Source organism: Thunnus thynnus, chromosome 1 (assembly GCF_963924715.1).
Source record: "Thunnus thynnus chromosome 1, fThuThy2.1, whole genome shotgun sequence".
Classification (NCBI taxonomy): Eukaryota; Metazoa; Chordata; class Actinopteri; order Scombriformes; family Scombridae; genus Thunnus; species Thunnus thynnus.
The window spans coordinates 23137867-23147234 of record NC_089517.1 but is presented as its reverse complement, the minus strand read 5'-3'; positions in this window follow the sequence as shown (position 1 = coordinate 23147234).

Here is a 9368-nt window from a genome sequence, read left to right as displayed (position 1 = left end):
TTTCTATCAACCACCAGGCTCACACTCTGTTCCATAAAAGCTTTTAGCAGGCACTGAACTGATGTGTCAGGTGGGTGTGGCAGGCTCATCAGCCCTGACATTTAAGTGCAGTAGTGCTCAGAGCAAAAGAGGTTGTAGGATATGAGTAGATACAGATGACAAGCCCCCCTGCGAAGATGATTGCAGTGGAGTGACAAGAGGAGACCAAACAACAGATAGAGGAAGGAGAAGGTGTCGGGAGGCAAGATATGAAAGGCAAAAGAAAGAAAGAAAGAGCTTTGAGCAACAATAACTCAACCCAACAATTACAGCTATGTCAGAATTTATATTATTGTTCATAAAGAGAGAACTCTCTGATCTATTAAACATCTCTAATCCAATTGCGACAGAATGTAATATCTTCCATATTTTATTGCCTATTAATATCTCCACACTTTTGTCACTTCAACATATAATATCATATTAATCTGACAATCTATTCATTCTAGTTTCAGGTTTGGATCTTTGGTGTTCCTTAAAGTAAGCACAGACAAATGAAATTAATAAAAATTTTAAGTAGGAAACCTTGTTTGCACCTGACCATCCTCTCATCAGACAGCCATGGTTCAGGTCCCTGTAATACAAAATGCATTAGTGTCCCTGAGCAAGATACTGAATATTCTGTAGGTGGTTTTTGTAGTAGAACTTGAATTCTCCTAAGACGAGAAAGAAAGTGAAAAAAGGATTACATTTGTATTCACATAATATGGCAGATTCTCTTCTGCAGAGCAAATTACAGTGCTGATCAATATTTAATGTACACTATGCAAAACACAATCAGATCAAGTGAAGAAAGATTTTTGGCAGCAATCAAATCACCAAAATAATTAGTTAGCAAAAGTGCAAAAAGTTCTACATGGAGTAAACTTGTGTGATGAAGTAACAAGCTGGAACTTATCATTTCAAACAGATTTCCACTTAGCCAGTACATGAGAGATGGTACTGGAGAATACAATACTTTTTACAGCCCCTTTTTGGAGAAACCTAAGTCCACAGCCATGCTAGCAGCTTGCCTTATTTGTTTTCCCACCGGCATTACACGAAGACCTGTAGAGTAGGGACGGGTCGTCACAGAATGCAGGCGGGAGAAAAAATAACACTAGCAGCTCTGTGGAGATGCACTTAGGCAGTGGTGCTTTGAGCCAAATGTGAATATCTGCTGACATGCTCACAATGACAATGCTAACATGCTGATGCAAAGCAGGTCTAATTTTTACCATGTTCACCATGATAGGAATGTCATTAGTTTTGCAGGTATTGGGTCATAAACCAAAGTACTGGACAAACTTAAACTTTGACCAAATGATGGTGCTAGATGAAAAGTCAGGGGATCACCTAACTTCCTTTGTCCTTAGGATATATCATCTGGGAACAACGAATATCTGTTAAAAAAAAAAAAAACAAGAGTGCCAATTCACAGAGTAGATTATATACTGAAATATTTCACCAGATAAGTGAAAACATATCCCGAAAAAGTCATTTAGGTTAGTCAAAGTTATTAGGGCCAATCCCCTGGGCGCTGTGCATATCAGTACCAAATTTCATGGCAATCCATCCAGTAGATGTAGATGTAGAGATATTTCACTAAAGAACAAAAATGTCAACCTCATGATGGCGCCTGACTAAAAGTCATGGGATCACCAAAATCACTAGTATTCATCCACTGGCACTATGAATGCAAGTGCAAAATTGCATGCCAATCCATCCAATAGTTGTTGAGATCTTTTAGTTTGGACCAGAATGGTGAACTGACAGACAGACTGACATTGCCACCCCTAAAGCCATGCCACTAGCATAGTTAAAGTGCCAATTACTGCAGCCAAGCAGTATAAAAGTACTACTTATCACAGTATGTAAAAACAAAACGTGGAGGTTACCAGAAAAAACATCTCTCTCTCTCTCTCCCTCGTAAAACAACATGCTTCACGTTATATAAGAGCACAGACTTAACAAAAAACATATAGGCTAATGAAGATTTGGCAACGTTTGCAAATGATAAACAAATGAAATGTTCCAAATTTTGTCATTTGATTACTGCTGAAAGCAATTTTACTGAAACATTATCAATGGTCTTTTCTCAGAAACATAGTTTTACATAGTGATTTTTATAGTGTATAGTTATAGTTAAGTTTTAAACATTGATAAATATGATTTTCAATTTGCTTGAGCAAAGTAACAAATTACTTTTAATGCAGAAAGCAGAGCCATCTAGTGGACATACATTTCCTATTTAACATTTCTTGTGAAGGGAATGATAAAAACCTTCTTGTTCCACATTGAGTACTGGTCTATCTCTAATCATATCGCATACAACATGAGGAAATATAAGGATGGGCTCAAACAAAAGCATATGAAACAACTGCAACAGTCCCTTGTTCCTCCTCTGCTCAACATTCCTCTTCTGTCACAAAACAGAGGTCTGAAGACAAGCGACATACACACTCTGACAGGGACGGAGATCCCACCACCTATGGCAGTGGGTGTGCATGCGCACACACACACACACACACGCACACAGACACAGTGACCCACGGACACCCTGTGGCACTACAGCTAGACCTGCCACTCGGACGTTCACCGAATCAGACGGACAAATCTCTAACAGACGGCTCCTGACAAAGAGATTATCACCGTGACAGGAGAAGTGTGTGCAGCTGTGGGTGGTGGAGTTTACAGCGGGGAGGTGGGGGTGGGGGAGATAACTCTTTGTACATTCACACATTTGGCTCTTCTCTCTCACCATACCAGTGTTCAAAGTCAAAGTCAAACTTACCTCAGTCTGTACAAGCTATGACTGTGTATGTACAGCATGTCCATCAATGTGTTCATATGTGTGTGTCTGAGAAGAAAGAGACATGCGTACACATACAGGAAACACTGACACTGGATTATTTTACCGTGTGTCCAGGCAAAGAGTGATGTACTTTACAAGAGAAAGGTGTATGAAAAAAACACAACGATTAAGTGATGTAGATTAAATAAGGTGAAAAACTGAGGAGCATACAGTATATGTGACTAGAGAATGTTGTGAGATTCAGAGATATGAGACATGCCTCTGCCATTTGTTGCACTGTAGGTATTTACAGTAGCTAGGACCAGAGTCTAGTTTCAGAGAAGCAGTTTATAACTAAAACTCAAGAATAACAGACCACAGGCTAAGAGGTAAGTTTGAACTGCCGTCTTATTTATGTAGAAATTGTTGTTGTAGACATACACAGAGATTGGTACCAAATCACACATTTCACACACACACAGGAATTGTGCATTTAAATCCCTTGAAAACATCCAAAAATTAACCCCAAATCTCAGAAAAATAAGTATTTCTCCCTATTTTTTCTAGTTTCTCATAGAGTTGTCTCAGTTCTAAGATCTTATTTTATCTTAGTTAGGCCCATTTAAGAGTTCAGTTCAACCTTCTCGTTAGTTTACTTAACCACTACCTAAAGTTTAGAATTTACAGTAACACAACCCATTCACATTACCAATTTGGCACAAAATACATGAAATAAAATACAATTCAATACAGAATCAAGATACAAAATTCAAAATACACTTTCAATTTCGTCTAGTCATCAAGTTACTACCTCTCTAGCAGGACAGATACAGCCGGTTGTATCTCTATTTTGAAGTGATTCACGTAAAAATCAGCTCAGCAGTTTGCCCTGATGATCATTGTTTTATGTGATAAACGTATTTTTGTGAATCCCCCGAATCTCTATGACGGAGCTGGAGAGAGCAAAATTAGCATGACACATAGAGCCACAATGGCCACATCTATGGGAAATACATGTACATGTGTTGGGATACAGGTTGGAGAATGAATGTTATGTGTTATGTGTATTTGAGAGCCGAATCAACTCAGGAGCCAACGGAGAGGTAAACCAGCCAAAACCAGTTGGTAACTAGCTAGCTACAGCCATAACCATTATTACATTTAAGTAATAACAGTTTCTGAATAATGCAGTAGCCTGGTAAAGTTTCATGAAGTTAAACTTTAACTTTGGCTAAGATTTCTGTCTTTTGTCTCACAGTAACGTTCCAAGGTTTTTTCTTTGCTAAATCAACTTGCTTTCATCATGTAGCATTACAGCTTGATGATTGATATTATTAAGCCCACATTTATACTCAAGGTACAAATTAGATTATTGACAATCTCTTAGACCTGTGAAAGACTTTGATGACTTTTTTTAATATCCTCACTTCACATCTATCAATGTTATCCAATCCACCAGATTAGTATAGCTTCTTAAAAACATTAAGTTCTTACTGTGATTTGACACTTAATAACTTATGATAATCAATTATATAATTTAATACTAAAGACCCCCTCCACAGCTTTATTTAAGGATATTTTAGAATATATGAGTGATGAAGAGCAGATGCAGGACTGAAGTAGAAGCTGCAGGACATCCAGCAACCGTTCCTTAGTTGAATATCATCCTCTCTGTCCACCCATTCAAGACACAGTGTGATGGCACCTGTGTTGGTGTGTTCATGGGGGATCATCAGCTTTTTCATTTGTTGCTGTTTTCCTTCATATTATACACTGCCTGCAGAGAACCTGAACTTAATTAGATCAGTTTACTAACATTATCCAATGCTATTTGTGTTATCAAGTGTCCACATCAACCAAAAATGTAATAATAATCCATGATGACAAGTCTACCGGCCTTGTATTACATCGGCTTTAATGTTGTCACTAATTGGATGTGTAATATGGGGTTAACTTTTCACATTAATACTGAGAAAAAGAAGAGAGGAATCACAGCCAGATCTGCACAGCTAAGAAGTACATTAATAAAATATAAATGTTTATGATATCTGTTAAGACTGGCAGGGCGGACATAAACAGTAGAGGGTCCGCTGTCAAGGCTGGAGTTGTCTTCATCTTCTGCACTGTACAGTAGCTGTGGGACTAGCTGCTTCTGTAAATACAATAATGATGTGAGAATCATGAGTGAATTAAATGTATATAGATCAGTTTGAACTCAACCTAAGTATATGTGACCACTGAAACACGAAAGATAACTAACTTTCCTCCTTTGATCTGTATAATTATAAATGTTACTTCACAATATCCTTAGCTAAAGTTCAGAAAATTATTATTCTTCAGATACAGTGTATCACTAGGTACATGACTGAGAGCAAATATCAGACAAATATCTGCTTAGCTAAATTAAGATGTAACACAACAGCCTGTACAATTGCTGACTGTCTTTGACTGTCTAGTTTATATGTTAATTACAAAGATTTTTCAAGAACAATATACCACACTGGCTAATAAATTTAATATTTACATCAAAATATGATTTTGTAGGTTGAATACTTATTGAGTATGGTCTTGCCAACACAAAATCTAATTTATAAATAATTAATTTGCCCTACCAGGCTATGAGTTTTACAGTAGGTTAAGGTTAGCTAGCTAGCTAACACAAGTTAGCTGACGACAATGACAAACTTACTGAACAAAATGCAAAGAAGGTCCCTCAATATCTGTAAGAACAGTCAATGGCAGCTTAACGTCAGTTTAAAAATGCTGGTAGTGAATCACAAATGGAGATGCATATTAGCGTCTTCCTTGTTCAGTAAGTTTGGATGAAACTGCTGGGGTAACTTGGCTCATCTGCTACGCCAGATGCTGTCAAAAATAAATCTGGTGTGCAACAGTGCAATATACATACAAATATTTGGTAACACTTTATAATACAGCCCGCGTTTTACGGTGTAACTTCCCATCACTTACCATGTAATTTCCCGGAACTCACGGTGTAACTTCCTCGTATGAATCCGTACATATAAAATACTTTCCGGTTCTTACTGGTACTTAAATGTAGGTACAGCGGAAGAAAACAAAACAACGAGAAACAAGGGAGTAACAATTGGGGTTTTAAAGTGTAACTTCCCAACATTTACCATGTAACTTCTCAGAACTTATGGTGTAATTTCCTCGTATGAATCAGTATGTTACATGTGTATATGTGCACTAAAATCTGCTCTGTAGGTACAGACTAGTTACCCTATAAGTACATGGTAATGACATATTGTATAATAGCAGTTTATATAGTTAAGAAGTTATAAATGAAACATATTCTATTTAATCATGTTCAATAATGTTTTCTCATTGTCTGTTCGAAATGTTGGTCCGGTGTGTTGTTAATGGCACGCTGCATGTTGTTAGATTGTGACATGAAAGGTAACAGAACCAAACAGCTAAGTAAGAACGGGAGAACATAATCCAGCCCACTTCCTGTTGTTACCATGTACTTATAGGGTAACTAGCCTGTAACTACAGAGCAAGGACTGAGGAACAGTGTGAATTTAATAATCCAGCCCGCTCCCTGTTGTAATCATGTACTTATGGGGTAACTAGCCTGTACCTACAGAGTAAGGACTGGGGAACAGTGTGAATTTAATAATCCAGCCCGCTCCCTGTTGTTATCAAGTACTTATAGGGTAACTAGCCTGTACCTACAGAGTAAGACTGGGAGAACAGCACATATGTTGTGGTTTATGTGTAATTAAAGAATAAAATCATTTTTCATAACTTCCTGCGTACCTTATTATTGTGTAATTAAAGATATACTATGTATATTATTACATTACTGTATTGTTATTTTTTCATCCTTGGATGACAGTACAAGCCTTTCCTAGCTGTGCACTGGAGAGAGGTAAGATTGCCTGTTATGAGCTGCTGCAGTGCTGGACCAACATGGCTGCTAGGAGCCAATTTTCAAAAGTATAGACCCATTTCTCGACTTGTTCTATTCAAATTCATACAATGAAGTAGAAGACATAAGCATAATAAATCTCTTGAGTGTGGGGGAAGCTTGCCTGTCAAACACACATGCATAAAAAAATGATTGTCATAACTGCCACAAGCAAAAACATTTGATTTTAGTGCACATATACACATGTAACGTACTGATTCATACGAGGAAATTACACCATAAGTTGGGAAGTTACACTTTAAAACTGCAATTGTTACTCCCTTGTTTCTTGTTGTATCGTTTTCTTCCACTGTACCTACATTTAAGTACCAGTAAGAACCGGAAAGTATTTTATATGTACAGATTCATACGAGGAAGTTACACCGTAAGTTCCGGGAAATTACATGGTAAGTGATGGGAAGTTACACCGTAAAAGGCGGGCTGTATTATAAAGTGTTACCAAATATTTTAGTCCTACATATTTAGTAACAAAATTAAGTGCTTGAGGAGGACTTGCACCTTAATATAGGTTAAATGACAATACAATCTGAACCGCACCCTGAAATAGCAGCACCTTTCGTCTCACTTCACTTCACAGGGCTAAACTTGACCATGCCTGTTGTATGAAGCTTCTTAATTCATTTTACACCAGAAAAAAAACAAAATAACACAATTACACAACCTAAAACTTCTTCATGCTGTCTTAGCTTAGCTACTGGCAATTTCGGTTGCACATTCAGCTTGAAAAACAAAGAAATAGCATGTGAATTGACACGTTAAAAAATAGCTTAACTCACCAAATCCTTGTTGAAAACTCAGTCAAAAACCAGAATCCAGCAACATAGACAGAACACAAAATCCTCCAAAAATGGGAAAATGGAAAGGTTTACATTCCTCAAAACTTGCTTCTCTTCTCCCTTTTTCCTTTTCAGCTTCTGTTGCTCATAACTTGAAACTACTGTGGCGCTATAGTTACATTGATTGGCTGTTACAGTAATGCTGCACATGTTAAAGGAACATTACTCAAAGTAAAATAGCAAAATGAACAATGTGAACTACTATTAGCTATGACTTTTAAACTTCATTAACTTAATTAATTTGCTTACATTACATTTATTATTTGTTTAAGCTTATAGGTTACATACTGTATGCATTAACGTTCTGTGCACATACACATGCAGGCAAACACTATTAACAATTTTCTTGAGTTAGACTGAAGTCTGAATGGAGATTCTCCACACAAAAGTCAATGACTATTCTTATTTTTATTATGTGTCTGAGAAAATAGCCCAAAGTAGTCTTGTTATACAAAACGGTACACATCACAGTTTTCCTCACTTGTCAGTGAGGAGCCTTTCAACATGTAGAGCTCCATGTCTTTCCCTATATTCTAATTGTGTGAAGAAGGCTTTTCCCTCCATGTTAGCAGTGTGACATTACAGTTAGCATATATCCAACACACCCTTTGCAGTAAGGCTGTCTATAAGTCGGCAGTGTGTTTTCGAACTCTGCTGTAACACAGCTGCTGTTCATATATCACGTCTTAAACTAGCTTTGCTGCTAACAGAACTTCAGAAAGGCTTTGTAGAGGAATTATCAGGTTTACTTTGTTTCCTGCAGATGCTGTGACATATTGTATCTTTGGCTGTTCATCAAATCAACTATGGGTACAGTGCTCAGAGAGAGCTCAATGCACACCAACTAAAGGAAACACAAGCGAACAGACAAGGCAGAAGCAAATAAGGGAGATCATTTTCACAACTTTGACAATACACTCATCACATTTAGAAAAAAAATGCTGCAAACCAATAAAATACAAGCCAATTATACATTCACCGAATTGAAAACATACACAGCATAAAGAAATGCACTGCAAATACAGAAATACTGCAAGTCAACCACAACACAAGGGAACTTTGTCATTAGGTTTAAAGTATGGTCTAAAATTAGTATCATGCAATCACGATGTTAAAACTAATAACACTTTGCCAGACTGGCGAATGCATTTGCTTCTGTTATTTATTTGCAGCATTTTTTTGTTGTTTTTTAGTTTTTTAAAATGTGACCCGTTAAGTGGTGCAGATATTCTCTCTTGTTTTCTCCATTTGCATATGTTTTCCTAAGCTGCAGTGCGTTATGCTCTTTCTGCCACTTTATGTGGGCCATAAAAACACACTTAGGGTGTTTTCACAGCTGCACCTTTTAGTCCAGTTAAATCAAACTTGTGTGAACACAGTAATCGCACTCTGGTGCGGACCAAAACAACCGCATCGAGACCCTTTAGAGGAGGTGGTCTCGGTCCAGTCCCAAATGAACTCTGGAGCAGTTCGTTTGTGGTGGGATTGTGATCCAACCTCGATCCAAACCGACTAGTAGGTGTACTCCACAAGTCTGAGCGCCCTTAAACCCAGTTTCTGGCCCTTGTGTTGTTGGCCCCTCTGTTCCTCTGTTACAAATTACAAGGGACTATGGAGAGACATGTAAAAGCAAGAAATAAAAACAAGAAAATCAAACCATTATATTCAGTATATACATATTGTCTAACTGTAATTTGTTACTTTGACAAATTGTTTCATATAATTAAACTGCAGTTGTATTTTTGTAAATCTACAAAGAAGGAAG